We start from the raw sequence: 18245 nt of genomic DNA, 5'->3' as shown, positions 1-18245 counted from the left end.
ACAGTGCTCTGCACACAGTAAGCGCTCAATAAATAAGATTGATTGATTGATTCTCTGGGCTTCAGTTACCTCATCTGGAAAATGGGGATTAAGACTGTGAGCCCCCCATGGGACAACTTGATCACTTTGTAACCTCCCCAGTGCTTAGAACAGTGCTTTGCACGTAGTAAGCGCTTAATAAATGTCGTCATTAATGGTGGAAAAGGGAAGAAGACTGAGCGCAAGTGAGAGGATTTGACTTTTGGTGCAGGCAGAAGGGCACCTGGACACAGATAATAGGGAAGGAAAGAGTGGAAGTGAGAGTGAGGGCCGGAAGGGAGGGAGTTTTCCCTTGAGATTATTTTTGCCATCAGAGTAGAAGTGGTGGCAGAATGGTTTGGGAAGAAACATTATATTTCAGTCCAAGGTCATCTCCGCTAGGTCTCATCCGCCACCGACTTTCTCTGACGCCCACAAAAACCCTTCCATCTTTAAGGAGGATGTGTTTGCAGACAAACGGTGGTAGGGGGAGGGTTGTGAAAGTGAGAAGTAGAAGAGAAAAATGAAAGAGGAAAAGGTTTTGCCTTCTGTGGGCCTGCTTCTCCTAAAATCATAGGTATGCAAATGGATAATTTAATCGATTGTTGGTATTTATTGAGTGTTCACTGTATGCAGAGAAAGTATAATACAACACAGTTGGTAGACACATTCCGTGCCCACAAGGATTTTATAAGAAGGAAACAGACATTAATATATCTAAAAAAAAAATACAGATCTGTACATACAAGCCGTGGAGTTGAAGGTAGGGTGAATATCGAGTGCTTAAAAAGAACAGATCCAAGGGCTTAGCAATGCAAATTATCAATCAGTAGGCATTTATTGAAACTTACTGTGTGCAGAGCACTGTACTAAGCACCTGCGAGAGTACAGTACTATTTCCAGAAAAAGCTCACAGTCTAGAGGGGGAGATAGATATTAAAATGAATAAATAAATAAATTATGGCTCTGTATGTAAAGTCTGTGGGGCTGAGGGTGGGGTGAACGCAGAAAGGAGAAGGATCAGGAATAGTGTTTGATGACTATTGATGATCAATGATCATTGAATGGAGGATACTGTACTTAACATTTAGGAGAATACAATAATTAATAGGCATGATCCTTATCTTCAAAGAGTTTACAGTCTAGTAGGGGAGACAGACACTAAAATAAATTGCAAGTATAGGGAAGCAATACAGTACAGTGCTCTGCACACAGTAAGCACTCAATAAATACGATTGATGGATTACATATATCAATCAATCAATCGTATTTATTCAGCACTTACTGTGTGCAGAGCACTGTACTAAGCACTTGGGAAGTACAAGCTGGCAACGTATAGAGACAGTCCTTACACAACAGTGGGCTCACAGTCTAAAAGGGGGAGACAGAGAACAAAACCAAACATACTAACAAAATAAAATAGAATAGAATAGATAGGTACAAGTAAAATCAATCGAGGAATAAATATGTAAAATAAATAAATAGAGTAATAAATATGTACAAACATATATACATCAATCAATGTAGGGAGCAGCATGGCTCAGTGGAAAGAGCATGGGTTTTGGAGTCAGAAGTCATGGGTTCAAATCCCAGCTCTGCCAATTGCCAGCTGTGTGACTTTGGGCAAGTCACTTAACTTCTCTGGGCCTCAGTTACCTCATTTGGAAAATGGGGACTGTGAGCCCCCCGTGGGACAACCTGATCACCTTGTAACCTGAACAGTGCTTTGCACATAGTAAGCGCTTAATAAATGCCATTATTATTATTATTATTATTATTATTATTACTCTAGTGAAGCAGCATAGCTTAGTGTCAAGAGCACGGGCTTGGGAGTCAGAGGTTGTGGGTTCTAATTCTGGCTCCACCACCTGTCAGCTGCGTGACTTTGGGCAAGTCACTTAACTTTTCTGTGCCTCAGTTCCCTCATCTGGAAAATGGGGATTAAGACTGTGAGCCCCACGTGGGACAACCTGATTACCTTGCATCTACCCCAGCGCTTAGAACAGTGCTTGGCACATAGTAAGCGCTTAACAAATACCATCATTACTATAGGTGTAAATGATTTCTAGATCAAGGGTGGGAGTGGATGGGAGAATAAAGGGAAGTGAGCATTAAAAAAGGAAGAGGTTAGTTAGGAGAGGTGGAAATAGGGTGAGGACATGAGATCTTAATCTGAGAGGGCCTCCTGGAGGAGATGGGACTTCAGAAGGGCCTTGAGTCGCTACAGCATGGGCCTTGGAGTCAAAAGGTCACGGGTTCTAATCCCGACTCCGCTACTTGTCTGCAGTGTGACCTTGGGCAAGTCACTTCACTTCTCTGTGCCTCAGTTACCTCATCTGTAAAATGGGGATCGAGATCGTGAGCCCCACGTGGGACAGGGACTGTGTCCAATCCAATTAGCTCATATTCGCCCCAGCTCTTAGGATGGTGCCTGGAACAAAGTAAGTGCTTAACAAACACCACAATTATTATTAGTATATTATTATTAACTCACTCATTCTATCGTATTTATTGAGTGCTTACTGTGTGCAGAGCACTGTACTAAGTGCTTGGGAAGTACAAGTCGGCAACATATCATCCCTACCCAACAATGGGCTCACAGTCTAGACGGAGGAGACAGACAACGAAATAAAACATGTAGACAGGGGTCAAAACCATCAGAATAAATGGAATTATAGCTATATGCACATCATTAACAAAATAAATATAGTAAATATGTACAAGTAAAGTAAGCAGAGTAATAAATCTGTACAAATATATACAAGTGTTGTGGGCAGGGGAAGGAGGTAGGGTGGGGGGGAGGAGAGAAAAAAGGGGGTTCAGTCTGGGAAGGCCTCCTGGAGGCCTTATTATTATTTGTCAAATGAAGGGAAGGAATTCTAGGCAAAAGCTATCATCAATCGTATTTATTGAGCGCTTACTGTGTGCAGAGCACTGTACTAAGCGCTTGGGAAGTACAAGTTGGCAACATATAGAGACAGTCCCTACCCAATAGTGAGCTCACAGTCTAAAAGGGGGAGACAGAGTTCAAAAGTGTTGAACAAAGCATCGCTAGGGAGAGAAACTAGGATTATTGGGTTGGGAAACAATCTCAGGATGGGGTCACTGGAATTTTAAAACCACCTGGCCACAAGACCCCTTTTCTAAGACAGTTACTTAAGCCAGGCTCTGTGTAGACCGGTCATTTGGTTTTACAAACCAGAGTTTGAAGATCGGGCCTCCTGGACCCGGTGCTCAAAAGCCAGCCCTGTGGAGGGGTCCGGTCTGATTTGTTGAGCTCACATATAAATCCAGTGACTCGTGACCCACCCCTCGACCTCCACTGCTCCTAGCAAGGCCTGCCCGTTTCAGCTATGGCAACCAACTTTATGGCGGTGCCCCTACTCCCTCCCTCTGCTCTACCCGCTCCGCCCCCCCACAGCACTTGTAAATATTTGTACAGATTTATTACTCTATTCATTTTACTAATGACATGTATATATCTATAATTCTATTTATCTATTTTAATGGTACTGATGCCTGTCTACTGGTTTTGTTGTCTGTCTCCCCCTTCTAATCAATCAATCAATCAATCGTATTTATTGAGCGCTTATTGTGTGCAGAGCACTGTACTAAGCGTTTGGGAAATACAAGTGGGCAACATATAGAGACAATCCCTACCCAACAGTGGGCTCACAGTCTAGAAGGGGGAGACAGAGAACAAAACCAAACATATTAACAAAATAAAAGAAATAGAATAGATATGTACAAGTAAAATAGAGTAATAAACTCTATATATAAATAACTCTGCACACAGTAAGTGCTCAATAAATACGATTGAATGAATGAAAGAATGAAGGAACGAATGAATGAATGAATGAACGAACGAACGAATGAATGAATGAATGAATGAATGAATGAATGAATGAATGAATGAGAGGAGGGACGAGGGAAACGTGCTCGCGAGGTGAGTGGCCAAAGAGCGAGGGGGCGGGGACTCGGTTGCTAGGGGCGTGGCCAGGGATGGAGGGTCCAGGTCTCGGTTGCTAGGGGCGTGGCCTGAGAGAAAGGGGCGGGAGTCTTGGCCAATCGGGCCGTTGCCAGGGAGAGAGGGACGGGGTATCCGTTGCTAGGGGCGTGGCCAGGGAGCGAGGGGCGGGCTATCGGTTGCTGGGGGCGTGGTCCAGGGTCCAGGGGCTGGTGTCTCGGTTTCTAGGGGCGTGGCCAGGGTACGAGGGATGGGGTCCCGGTTGCTAGGCGCGTGACCGGGGAGCGAGGGCGGTGTCTCGGTTGCTAGGGGGCGTGGTCAAGGAGCGAGGGGCGGGGTCTCAGTTGCTAGAGGGTGTGGCATGCGAGAAAGGGGTGGGCGTCTTGGCCGCTCGGGGCGTTGCCGGGGGGCGAGGGGCGGGGCATCGGTTGCCAGGGGGCGTGGCCAAGGGTGAGGGGCGGGGCTTCGTTTGCTAGGGGCGTGGTTATTGAGCGAGGGGTGGGTCTCGGTTGCTAGGGGCGTGGCTAGGGAGTGAAAGATAGGGATCTCGGTTGCTAGGGGGCGTGGTCAGGGCCCGGGGCGGAGTCTCGGTTGCTAGGGGCGTGTCCTGAGAGACAGGGGCGGGAGTCTTGGCCGCTCGGGGCGTTTCCAGGGGTCCAGGGGCGGAGTCTCGGTTGCTAGGGGCGTGGCCTGAGAGAAAGGGGAGGGAGTCTTGGCCGCTCGGGGCATTGCCAGGGGCGAGGGGCGGAGTCTCGTTTGCTAGGGGGCGTTGATTGACTGATTGGAGTCTCGGTTGCTGGGGGCGTTTCCAGGGGCCCAGGGGCGGAGTCTCGGTTGCTAGGGGCGTGTCCCGCTAGAAAGGGGCGGGAGTCTTGGCGGCTCCGGGCGTGACTTGTCGTTCCCAAGCGCTTAGGGCAGTGCCTGGGCCCGCGGTAAGCGACCAATAAAGGCGATGGAATGAGCGAATGACGAGGCGTGGCTGGCGGGGAGCGGAGGGAGCGGAGGGAGCGGGGGGAGCGCGGCCCGCCTGGCCGCCCTCCGGGCCGCCCGCAGGAGCGCGGCCGGGCCGAGCGAGCCGAACCGCCAGCCGAGCCGAGCCCAGCCCGAGCGGGGCCGAGAGGAGCCGAGCGGAGCCCGAGGGGAGCCGAACGGGGGCCGAGAGGAGCCGAACGGGGCCGAGCGGAGCCGAACGGGGCCGAGAGGAGCCGAGCGGAGCCCCAGAGGAGCCGAACGGGGCCCGAGAGGAGCCGAACGGGGCCGAGCGGAGCCGAACGGGGCCGAGAGGAGCCGAGCGGAGCCCCAGAGGAGCCGAACGGGGCCCGAGAGGAGCCGAACGGAGCCGAGCGGAGCCCGAGAGGAGCCGAACGGGGCCCGAGAGGAGCCGAACGGGGCCCGAGAGGAGCCGAACGGGGCCGAGAGGAGCCGAGCGGAGCCCGAGAGGAGCCGAGCGGAGCCCGAGAGGAGCCGAACGGAGCCGAGCGGAGCCCGAGAGGAGCCGAGCGGGGCCGAGAGGAGCCGAACGGGGCCGAGCGGAGCCCGAGAGGAGCCGAACGGGGCCGAGAGGAGCCGAGCGGAGCCCGAGAGGAGCCGAACGGCGCCGAGAGGAGCCGAGCCCGCCGAGGGACCCGCGGCCCCAGCGCAGGTCAGGGCCTGGGGCGGCCAGGGGGCTGCACACACGCCATTCATTCATTCATTCATTCATTCATTCATTCATTCATGCAGTCGTATTTATTGAGCGCTTACTGTGTGCAGAGCACTGGACTAAGCGCTTGGGAACTACAAGTTGGCAACAGAGAGAGACTGTCCCTACCCTGCGTGCACAGCACTGGACTGAGCCCTTGGGAAGTACTAATAATAATGATGTTGGTGATTGTTAAGTGCTTACTATGTGCCAAGCACTGTTCTAAGCGCTGCGGGGGGGGGGGGGACCGTCTCTATATGTTGCCATCTTGTACTTCCCAAGCGCTTAGTCCAGTGCTCTGCACACAGTAAGCGCTCCATAAATACGATTGATGATGATAATAATAATGATGGCATTTTTTTTAATGGCGTTTATTAAGCGCTTACTATGTGCAAAGCACTGTTCTAAGCGCTGGGAAGGATACAGGGTGATCAGGTTGTCCCACGGGGGGCTCACAGTCTTCATCCCCATTTTACGGATGAGGGAACTGAGGCCCAGAGAAGTGACTTGCCCACAGTCACACAGCTGACAGTTGAATTTGAACCCATGACCTCTGACTCCAAAGCCCGTGCTCTTTCCACTTATTTATTAAGCGCTTACTATGTGGAAAGCACTGTTCTAAGCGCTGGGAAGGATACAAGGTGATCAGGTTGTCCCACGGGGGGCTCACAGTCTTCATCCCCATTTTACGGATGAGGTCACTGAGGCCCAAAGAAGTTAAGTGATTTGCCCAAAGTCACACAGCTGACAGTTGGATCTGAACCCATGACCTCTGACTCCAAAGCCCGTGCTCTTTCCACTTATTTATTAAGCGCTTACTATGTGGAAAGCACTGTTCTAAGCGCTGGGGGGGATACAAGGTAACGATAATAATAATAATGATGGCATTTATTAAGCGCTTATTATGTGCCAAGCACTGTTCTAAGCGCTGGGGTGGATGCAAGGTAAGGATAGTAATAATGATGGCATTTATTAAGCGCTTACTATGTGGAAAGCACTGTTCTAAGAGCTGGGGGGATACAAGGTAATAATAATAATAATGATGGCATTTATTAAGCGCTTACTATGTGGAAAGCACTGTTCTAAGAGCTGGGGGGATACAAGGTAATAATAATAATAATAATAATGGCATTTATTAAGCACATCCTATGTGCCAAGCACTGTTCTAAGCGCTGGGGTGGATGCAAGGTAAGGATAGTAATAATGATGGCATTTATTAAGCGCTTACTACTTGGAAAGCACTGTTCTAAGAGCTGGGGGGATACAAGGTAATAATAATAATAATGATGGCATTTATTAAGCGCTTCCTATGTGGAAAGCACTGTTCTAAGAGCTGGGGGGAAACAAGGTAATAATAATAATAATAATAATGGCATTTATTAAGCGCATCCTATGTGCCAAGCACTGTTCTAAGCGCTGGGGGGATACAAGATAACAGTAATAATAATGATGGCATTTATTAAGCGCTTATTATGTGCCAAGCACTGTTCTAAGCGCTGGGGGGATGCAAGGTAATAATATAAGGATGACATTTATTAAGCGCTTATTATGTGACAAGCACTGTTCTAAGCGCGGGGAGGATACAAGGTAATAATAATAATAATGGCATTTATTAAACGCTTACTATGTGGAAAGCACTGTTCTAAGAGCTGGGGGGATACAAGGTAAGAATAATAATAACGATGGCAATTACTTAGTACAGTGCTCTGCACACAGTAAGCGCTCAATAAATACGATTGATTGATTGATTGATTAAGCGCTTATTATGCGCCAAGCACTGTTCTAAGCACTGGGTGGTACAAGGTAATAATAATAATGATGATGGCATTTATTAAGCACTTACTATGTGGAAAGCACTGTTCTAAGGGCTGGGGGATACAAGGTAATAATAATAATGATGGCATTTATTAAGCGCTTACTATGTGGAAAGCACTGTTCTAAGCGCTGGGGGGATGCAAGGTGATAACAATAATAATAATAATAATAATGGCATTTATTAATTGCATCCTATGTGCCAAGCACTGTTCTAAGCGCTGGGGGGATACAAGGTAAGAATAATAATAATGATGGCATTTATTAAGTGCATCCTATGTGCCAAGCACTGTTCTAAGTGCTGGGGGGGATACAAGGTAATCAAGGTTGTTCCACAAGGGGCTTTGCACATAGTAAGCGCTTAATAAATGCCATTATTATTATTACTAAGCGCTTACTGTGTGCAAAGCACTGTTCTAAGCGCTGGGGGATACAAGGTAATAATAATAATGGCATTTATTAAGTGCTTACTGTGTGCAAAGCACTGTTCTAAGCGCTGGGGGATACAAGGTAATAATAATAATAGCATTTATTAAGTGCTTACTATGTGCAAAGCACTGTTCTAAGCGCTGGGGGGGATACAAGGTAATCAAGGTTGTCCCATGGCAGGGGCTCACAATCTTAATCCCCATTTTACAGATGAGGAAGCTGAGGCCCAGAGAAGTTAAGCAACTTGCCCAAAGTCACACAGCTGAGAAGTGGCAGAGGTGGGATTAGAACCCATGACCTCCGACTCCCAAGCCCGGGCTTTTTCCACTGAGCCATGCTACAAGTCGGCAACATATAGAGCCGGTCCCGACCCAACAGCGGGCTCACCGTCTAGAAGGGGCAGACGGACCACAAAACAAAACACGGAGACAGGGGTCAAAATCGTCAGAACAAATAGAATTATAGCTAGATGCACATCATTAACAAAATAAATAGAATAGCAAAGATGGACAAGTAAAATAAATAGAGTGATAAATCTGTACAAATATATACAAGTGCTGTGGGGAGGGGAAGGAGGTAGGGCAGAGTGGGAGGATGGGGAGGAGGAGAGGAGAGGTCGACCCCCGGCCCACCTCATCCCCCGGGCCTGGAATGCCCCCAATCCCTCTGCCCCTCCGCCAAGCTAGCTCTCTTCCTCCCTTCAAGGCCCTGCTGAGAGCTCACCTCCTCCAGGAGGCCTTCCCAGACTGAGCCCCTTCCTTCCTCTCCCCCTCGTCCCCCTCTCCATTCCCCCATCTTACCTCCTTCCCTTCCCCACAGCACCTGTATATATGTTTGTACATATTTTTTACTCTGTTTATTTATTTATTTATTTTTTGGTACATATCTATTCTATTCTATTTATTTTTTTTTGTTATTATGTTTGGTTTTGTTCTCTGTCTCCCCCTTTTAGGCTGTGAGCCCACTGTTGGGTAGGGACTGTCTCTATATGTTGCCAATTTGTACTTCCCAAGCGCTTAGTCCAGTGCTCTGCACATAGTAAGCGCTCAATAAATATGATTGATGATGATGATGATGAAAAAGGGAGCTCAATATGGGAAGGCCTCCTGGAGGAGGTGAGTGCTCAGTAGGGCTTTGAAGGGAGGAAGAGAGCTAGCTTGGTGGATATGTGGAGGGAAGGCATTCCAGGCCAGGGGAAGGACATGGGCTGGGGGTCGACGGCGGGACAGGCGAGAACGAGGCCTAACGGTGAGGAGATTAGCGGCGGAGGAGCGGAGGGTGCGGGCTGGGCTGGAGAAGGAGAGAAGGGAGGTGAGGGAGGAGGGGACGAGGGGATGGAGAGCCTTGAAGCCCAGGGTGAGGAGTTTCTGCTTGTTGAGTTCTAATCTCGACCCCACCACATGTCTGCCCTGTGGCCTAGAAGCAGCGTGGCTCAGTGGAAAGAAAGGCTGAGTGACTTGCCCAAGGTCACACAGCTGACAAGTGGCGGAGCCGGGATTTGAACCCATGACCCCTGACTCCAAAGCCCGGGCTCTTTCCATTGAGCTATGCCGCTTCCCCTTTTTCCTCTCCTCCTCCCCATCCCCCTCGCCCTGCCTCCCTCCCCACAGCACTTGTATATATGTTTGTACAGATTTATTACTTTATTTTACTTATACATATTTACTATTCTATTTATTTTGTTGTAATGGTATGCATCTAGCTTTAATTTGTTCTGACGACTTTGACACCCATTTACGTGTTTTGTTGTCTGTCTCCCCCTTCTAGACTGTGAGCCCGCTGTTGGGTAGGGACCGGCTCTATATGTTGCCGACTTGTACTTCCCAAGCGCTTAGTACAGTGCTCTGCACACAGTAAGCGCTCAATAAATACGATTGAAGGAATGAATGAATGAAAGAGCCCCGGCTGGGGAATCACACGTCGTGGGTTCTAATCCCGGCTCCGCCACTTGTCGGCTGGGTGACTTTGGGCAAGTCACTTCTCTGAGCCTCAGTTCCCTCGTCTGGAAAACTGGGATGAAGACTGTGAGCCCCACAGAGGACAACCTGATCACCTTGTATCTCCCCCAGTGCTTAGAACAGTGTTTGGCACATAGTAAGCGCTTAACAAATGCCGTCATCATCATTTCCCTTCTCTGGGCCTCAGTTCCCTCATCTGTACAATGGGGATGGAGACCGTGAGCCCCACGTGGCACAACCTGATCACCTTGTATCTCCCCCAGCACTTAGAATAGTAAGCGCTTAGTACAGTGCTCTGCACACAGTAAGCGCTCAATAAATACGATTGATGATGATTGGCACAGAGTAAGCACTTAACAAAGGCCATCATCATCACTTCCCTTCTCTGGGCCTCAGTTCCCTCATCTGTACCATGGGGATGGAGATTGTGAGCCCTACATGGGACAGGTGTCCAACCTGATTTGCTTGTATCCACCCCAGCGCTTAGTACAGTGCTTGGCACATAGTTAAGCACCTAACAAATACCATCATTATTATTATTATTGTTAGTACACCGCCAACTCCCCCTCTGCTAAATGCTCCGACCACTCCTCCTCCTCCTCCTACTGCTGATGCAGACTACTACTACTGCTGCTGTAGACTAAAAGTTTGTCCTCTAGACTGAAATAATAATGATGGTGTTTGTTAAGCGCTTACTATGTGCGAAGCACTGTTTTAAGCGCTCGGGGGGGATACAAGATGATCAGGTTGTCCCACCCGGGACTCTCAGTCTTCATCCCCATTTTACAGATGAGGGAACTGAGGCCCAGAGAAGTGAAGTGACTTGCCCAAAGTCACACAGCTGACAAGTGGAGGAGTCAGGATTAGAATCCATGACCTCTGATTCCCAAGCCCGGGCTCTTTCCACTGAGCCATGCTGCTTCTCTGGTCCCGAGGTCGTCTTTGGTCTTCTCTGGTACTACTACTACTATCAATCAATCAGTCAGTCAATCAATTGTATTTATTGAGCGCTTACTGTGTGCAGAGCACTGTACTAAGCGCTTAGGAAGTACAGGTTGGCAACATATAGAGACAGTCCCTACCCAACAGTGGGCTCACAGTCTAGAAGGTGGGCTCACTGTCTAGATTTACAGTCTACTACTAATTTAGACTGTAAATTCATCCTGTAGACTGTACTATTACTATTACTGCTGATGTAGACTATAAGCTCATCCTGTAGACTGTACTACTATCAATCAATCAATCGTATTTACTGAGCGCTTACTGTGTGCAGAGCACTGTACTAAGCTCTTGGGAAGTACAAGTTGGCAACATATAGAGACAGTCCCTACCCAACAGTGGGCTCACAGTCTAAAGTGGCTCAGAGGAAAGAGTGGCTTTGGAGTCAGAGGTCATGGGTTCAAATCCCGGCTCTGCCAATTGTCAGCTGTGTGACTTTGGGCAAGTCACTTAACTTCTCTGGGCCTCAGTTACCTCATCTGTAAAATGGGAATTAAGACTATGAGCCCCCTGTGGGACAACCTGATTGCCTTGTAACCTCCCCAGCTCTTAGAACAGTGCTCTGCACATAGTAAGCGCTTAATAAATGCCATTATTCTTATTACTACTAACTACTGATGTAGACTGCAAACTCATCCTCTAGACTGTAATTTCTTTGTGGGCAGGGAACATGTCTTCTGTCATATTGTACTCCTCGGAGCTCTTAGAACAGCACTGTGCACATAACACTCAATAAATGCCATTGATACTGCTTTACAGTTGGGGAAACTGAGGTACCAAGTGCGTATCAGAGCCCAGACCAGGAGTCAGTGACAGTGAACTGAAAGTCGCTCCCCCACTCACTCCTTCAAATCACCTGAATACGGAGTCTGAAACTTAATGATACTCTTTCGTATTCGCCGCCTTTAAAGATATGGCTTCTTTAACCTTAATAGCGGAAAATTCTCCTATCAGAGCTCCGCATCTCATATTATGCTAACCAAATGACCGTTTTAGAGAAAGCTGGCTGGGCAGTGTTCAACTTTAAAGCAATTTTCGGTCGTTAAGTGCCAATTACCTAACCGCGAAGTGATCATCACATTTTCTTCATCCTTGAACATGAACAATCTTGTCTCAGTTCTGCCCTAGTAGTATCAAAACGTATTACTTAGCGCATATATTAGATTTTATGCTATATTTGCACATTATTATGTGGCTAATTTTATTCGCTTTAAACCCGGATATTAGAAAAGGGTGTAGATATAGGATCGCAATTTTTCTTCCAAAGTGATTGATTAGAGCCCGGCTGGAATCACTTGGGATGGGGATTTAAGAGCTCCCGTCATTGGCTCCTGAGTTTATGGAATATTCATCATTCATTCAATCGTATTTATTGAGCGCTTACCGTGTGCAGAGCACTGTACTGAGCGCTTGGGAGGTACAAGTCGGCAACATAATTTATTGAGCGCTTACTAAAGGAGACACCAATGGGCAGAAGGGAGCAATAAATAAAACCAGCACATCTGTGGCAGACGCAGTGAATATGGCGATGAGAAGCAGCATGGCGTTGTGGCTAGAGCACGGGCCTGAGAGTCGGAAGGTCATGGGTTCTAATCCCGGCTTCACCACTCATCTGCTGTGTGACCTTGGCCAAGTCACTTCACTTCTCTGGGCCCCAATTACCTGATCTGTAAAATGGGGATTGAGACTGTGAACTCCACATGGGACAGGGACTCTGTCCAACTTGATTTGTTTGTATCTACCCCAGCGCTTAGTACAGTGCCTGGTACATAGTGAGCACTTAACAATTACCATAATTATTATTATCAGTCAGGCAGAGGCTATAGGCCACCGTGGAGGAGCAGGTGGCTCAAACATTACCCTTCTGGGCTCCACTGCGTCCGCTCCTCATTGTCCCAGGGTAATAGGCAAGCACCGTCGATGTTTGAATAGTAGCATTGTTCCGAACAGGGATAATTCTGGGATCTTCCCGGATTAATAATGCTACATTCTTATCTACAACAGGGCAAGAAGATGATAGACCAGGACAGTGTATGCCAGGCTAGAAAGATTTCATTCTTTCCAAAAGATGTAATTGAGTCAGCCCCACTAAGAGACTTTAACTAAAATTATCTTCCTCAGGGATGGAGAAGAGGGTGTTTTTGTGTGCTTTGCTTTGCGAGTGATGCAACAAGTGTCAGGCAGAGGAATGGTATCCATTGCGGTGCAGCAGATAACATTTTTTGCCATTGAGAAAAACATCTGGTTTCAGAGGACTGCGCTAAAACGTCTAAATGAGCTTTCGCTCTGACTCCCTGTAGTCAGTGTTAGCCGAGCCCTTAAGCGCCACTAGCCCATCTGTGCTCCCTGCCAGCTGTCTGGCGCAACTTGCAAAAACAAGACTGTTCTCCAGTTCCTGCACGTTGGAGGCCTTCCTGGGCCTGGCTGGCCTCACTGAAAGCCCAGAGCCATGGCATCTGAGTTCGCCATCAGGAACGGGGCTTGAGTGGGGACAAGAAGTGGACATTTTAATTATTTCAATTGTATCTGTTAAGTATCTACTGTGTGCCAGGCACTGTACTAAGTGCTGGGGTAGATGCAAGATAATCAGGTTTGACACAGACCCTGTCCTACATAGGGGTCACAGTCCTCATCCCCATTTTAAGGATGAGGTAACTGAGGCACGGGGAAGTTAAGTGACTTACCCAAGGTCACGTACTAGAGAAATGGCAGAGCCGGGATTGGGACCCAGGTCCTTCTGATTCCCAGGCCTGTGCTCGCGGATAGTATAATGAGCGTGCGGGGGTGGGGTGGGGGGTGAGGGGAGGCATCTCATGTGGTTTTCCATGTGTGAGCGCCTGAGCTCACCATTCCCAAGATTTGTTGAAGTTACTGCCTATCCAAAGCAGGCACGGTGCTGTGCATCCTTTTCTCTAGAAGGCTTTGGGAGAAGGCAGAGGGGAAGAAAGGGGAAAGCCACCTCTGCCTAGTCCTTAGTCCAGAGAATCGCTTTTTGCCGGCCCTCTCTCAGTGCCGAGACATGGGCACGACAGGCCTCTGCTGTCCAGGGCATCCGGGAGAACCGAGTAATAAGCGACTTCCCCGATGCTACCCCTCAAGCAGAGTAACGTAGCCTGACTCTGAAACCAGACCCTTCCCTGGAGCTGGTAGAAAAGTCAACCCGCTCCTTACTGGAAGTGCTGTTGCGCGGCACTATTGTATTTCCAAAAAAATATTTGATTTTATTGAGAAAGCTGCACTCGCCATCCCTGGTGGATTTAAAGGTTAAAAAATGGACTGAAGATTTCATAAGTGTGTCCAATTTTGCTCACGAGCTCATGTGATACCTCAGAAACTTATGGCGTGGGGAAAGAGGAGCTAGATCTGTTTCATTCAAGTATTTTTGGCTCTAAAGGAAACATTCTTGGAAGTAGAAGAAAGTTGCCGTGTATTTTAGGGTTTGCATTGTTGCCTTCTACCCTTCCAGTTTTATTCCTTACCTGGGGAGAACCTGGCTGCTTGCTTGGAAGTCCCAGTCGGTCAATTAATGGTATTTATTGAGTACTTACTGTACCCAAAGCACTTTAATAATCAATAATGGTAATAATCATTGTGGTATTTAAGTGCTCACTATGTGCCAAGCACAGTGCTAAGCACGGGGTAGGTACGGTAATCATGAACCATATAGGGCTCCCAGTCTAAGTCAAAGGGAGAGCAAGTATTGAATCACCATTTTGAAGATGAGGGAACTGAGGCACAGAGAATCGAAGTGCCTGGTTGTCACAGATCTGCATTTCTGCTTTGTGTGATGGCTGTTACCCACAAGCTTTTGGTTCCATTCCAGTAGGTAGGTTGTGTTGCCTACAGAGAAAAACTCTCCAGCTCACAGGATAAATGATAAAAGGCCTGAATGAGCTTTAGCCGGTGACCATAATAGTAGTAGTAGTAGTAGAATGGTATTTATTGAACACTCTTTGGTGCAGGGCACTGTGTTAAGCACCCGAGAAAGCACAAAAGAAGGAATTTAGGCAACAGGGGAGAAAGGCGTTGAAATATTTACAGTGAGAGTAAGCCAAATAAATAATTGAATGACCAATTACGTATACATAAATTCACAAGTGCTGAAGCAAAGTATCAGTAGTTGTGGATAACGATGACGGTGTCCCCTGTCGAAAATACCAAACTGTCTCTTTTTGTGAGTCCAGTTGCGTCGTGGGACCCAGGCCCTGGGAACACCACCGGCCCACTTGGGGCAGCTGCCAGCTCTTTGGCGCTCTTCACCTCCTTGCCAGAAACACTTCTGATTTTTAAGTCTTCCCCGGTCGAGCCCAGCCTGCCCCCTTGACCAAAGGGTGAGACCAATAGAAGAGCTGAGGAAAGTCTCAGTGGAAAAGAGCACGGGCTTTGGAGTCAAAGGTCATGGGTTCAAATCCCTGCTCCACCAATTTGGACAAGTCACTTAACTTCTCTGTGCCTCAGTTCCCTCATCTGGAAAATAGGGATTAAGACTGTGAGCCCCCTGTGGGACAACCTGATCACCAGGTACCCTCCCCAGCGCTTAGAACAGTGCTTTGCACATAATAAACGCTTAATAAATGCCATGGAGAAGCAGCGTGGCCCAGTGGAAAGAGCCCGGGCTTGGGAGTCAGAGGTCATGGATTCTAATCCCAGCTCTGCAAATTGTCAGCTGTGTGACCTTGGGCAAGTCACTTAGCTTCTCTGTGCCTCAGTTCCCTCATCTGTAAAATGGGGATGAAGACTGTGAGCCCCCCGTGGGACAACCTGATCACCTTGTATCCTCCCCAGCGCTTAGAACAGTGCTTTGCACATAGTAAGCGCTTAACAAATGCCATCGTTATTTATTTTATTATTAGTCCCATTCATGTGGAAAAATGGAGTCAATGACGGATGACCCTTCATGTCACCAAAGCTATGCCACCAGCTCTACAATCATGTTTGACACCTCAGTATTTCTGCAGTCACTATTTCTCATTGCACTTTTTTACACGTATCATTTTACGCACTCTGTCCATGTCTCCCTTCTATTTGTAAATTATTATAGCGCCCATCTCTCCCGCTAGATTATAAGCTTCCATGGGCAAGGACGTGACCTCTTCTTCGATCGTACTCTGCCAGGCGCTTAGTACAGGGCCCTGCTCGCAGTAGACACTCTATACATACTACAGATCGATGACTCAGTATTTAGCCGCGTCTTGAAAATCATTCAAAAACTGGTGGGCAAATCCTGATGCCCACAATAGAGCCTGGTAAGACGGTGCTCAAATGCTTAGTACAGTGCTCTGTACATAATAAGCACTCAATAAACACCACTGATTAATTGGTACTTCAGTCTGGACCAGAAAAGACTCCATGAAATTCTGTAACTTCTGTATGCCATCGTTATTTATTTTATTATTAGTCCCATTCATGTGGAAAAATGGAGTCAATGATGGATGACTCTTCATGTCACTCAATAAACACCATTGAGAGCGACTTCATTTATGTCATAGTACATCAGTGAGAGGATGCATTCATTCATTCAATCGTATTTATTGAGTGTGTACTATGTGCAAAGCACTGTATTAAGCTCTTGGGGTAGTACAATATAACAATAAAAAGACACATTCCCTGCCCACATCGAGCTTACAATCTAGGCAAGGAGGCAGACATTAATATGAGTAAAAAAATTACAAATATGTGCTGAAGTGGGAAAGATTAAATGAGAAATGGAAGTGTGGGGTAAATATTCCCCCACCTAAAGACAAGTTGAGAGCCCTCCAGAGATTGCCTAGGTGAGCTGGCTTTGGAAACCAGAGATGAAGTCTTCTCTAATCTCCTGATAGTGGCTTACAAAAAAATCAGTCAATCAATTGTATTTACTGAGCACTTACTCTGTGCAGAGCACCTCCTGATAGTGGCTTACAAAAAAACCAATCAATCAATCGTATTTATTAAGCACTTACTCTGTGCAGAGCACTGTACCAAGCCGGTAGACCCGTTCCCTGCAAAGCCGGGGACAAATGGACAAGATCAGATGTGTCAAATGACCTGGCGAAACACTCCTAAGGCGAATGAGAGAATGTGGTAAGAGGCACATTTTTGAATGGCAATTCCTTGTCTTATTTCTACGTGTTCTGAAATGGCTAGTTCAGTGCTCAGCATCCAGGAGACAGACTCTGAAATGTTGGTGAAGAGGAGGAGATGGAGGCTGTATACCTGGAGGGCTAATCCCTGCCCCTCCATTATGGTTCATCATCATCATCAATCGTATTTATTGAGCGCTTACTGTGTGCAGAGCACTGTACTAAGCGCTTGGGAAGTACAAATTGGCAACATATAGAGACAGTCCCTACCCAACAGTGGGCTCACAGTCTAGAAGGGGGAGACAGAGAACAAAACAGTCTAGAAGGGGGAGACACAACACCTGTATATATGTATATATGTTTGTACATATTTATTACTCTATTTATTTATTTTACTTGTACATATCTATTCTATTTATTTTGTTAGTATGTTTGGTTTTGTTCTCTGTCTCCCCCTTTTAGACTGTGAGCCCACTGTTGGGTAGGGACTGGTAACACCTCAGATTGCCAGCCTGAGCAGTCTTCAATTCCGTTAAACTGGAAGTTCCTCTATAGCAGGGATGGTATCAACCAACTGTATTATCTGTATCTGTATTAACTGTATTATACGTTTAATCGTATACGGGTATTGTATTCTAATTCTAGCCCCGCCACTTGTACACTCCCAAATGCTCAGTATAGTGCCCCACACATAGTATGTGCTCAATAAATACCACTGATTCTGCACAAGCCCAGGTCTCAGTTCCTGGACTGAGTCCCGTTGACATGTCTGAGACACAGGTATATGCAGCCCAGGATTGATTGAATCAATCAATCAATCAATCAGTGGTATTTATAGAGCACTTACTTTGTGCTGAGCACTGGAGAAGCAGCGTGGCTCAGTGGAAAGAGCATGGGCTTTGGAGTGAGAGGTCATGGGTTCAAATCCTGACTCCTCATCATCAATCGTATTTATTGAGCGCTTACTATGTGCAGAGCACTGTACTAAGTGCTTATAATAATAATGGAATTTATTGAGCACTTACTATGTGCGAAGCACTGTTTTAAGCGCTGGGGAGGTTACAAAGCGATCAGGTTGTCCCACGGGAGGCTCACAGTCTTCATCCCCATTTTACGGATTAGGTAACCGAGGCCCAGAGAAGTTAAGTGACTTACCCAATGTCACACAGCTGACAAGTGGGGAGTTGGGATTTGAACCCATGACCTCTGACTCCAAAGCCCAGGCTCTTTCACTGAGCCACGCTGCCAAGCCTCCACCAACTATCAGCTGTTTGACTTTGGGCAAGTCACTTAACTTCTCTGTGCCTCAGTTCCCTCAT

The 18245-nt window shown here is 47.3% G+C and overlaps 1 protein-coding gene across 1 annotated transcript in view; it reads left to right on the top strand.

Moving 5' to 3' along the window:
* Positions 1–5564: 5564 nt before the first annotated feature.
* Positions 5565–18245, top strand: part of LOC119925582 (dynamin binding protein) — a 183880-nt gene continuing 171199 nt past the window's right edge. Inside the window, exon 1 of the mRNA XM_038743898.1 lies at positions 5565–5627. The gene's annotated coding sequence lies outside the window, so the exon portion shown is untranslated. The remainder of the gene's footprint in view (positions 5628–18245) is intronic.

Source organism: Tachyglossus aculeatus, chromosome 3 (assembly GCF_015852505.1).
Source record: "Tachyglossus aculeatus isolate mTacAcu1 chromosome 3, mTacAcu1.pri, whole genome shotgun sequence".
Lineage (NCBI taxonomy): Eukaryota > Metazoa > Chordata > Mammalia > Monotremata > Tachyglossidae > Tachyglossus > Tachyglossus aculeatus.
This window is presented reverse-complemented; position numbering and strand designations above follow the sequence as displayed.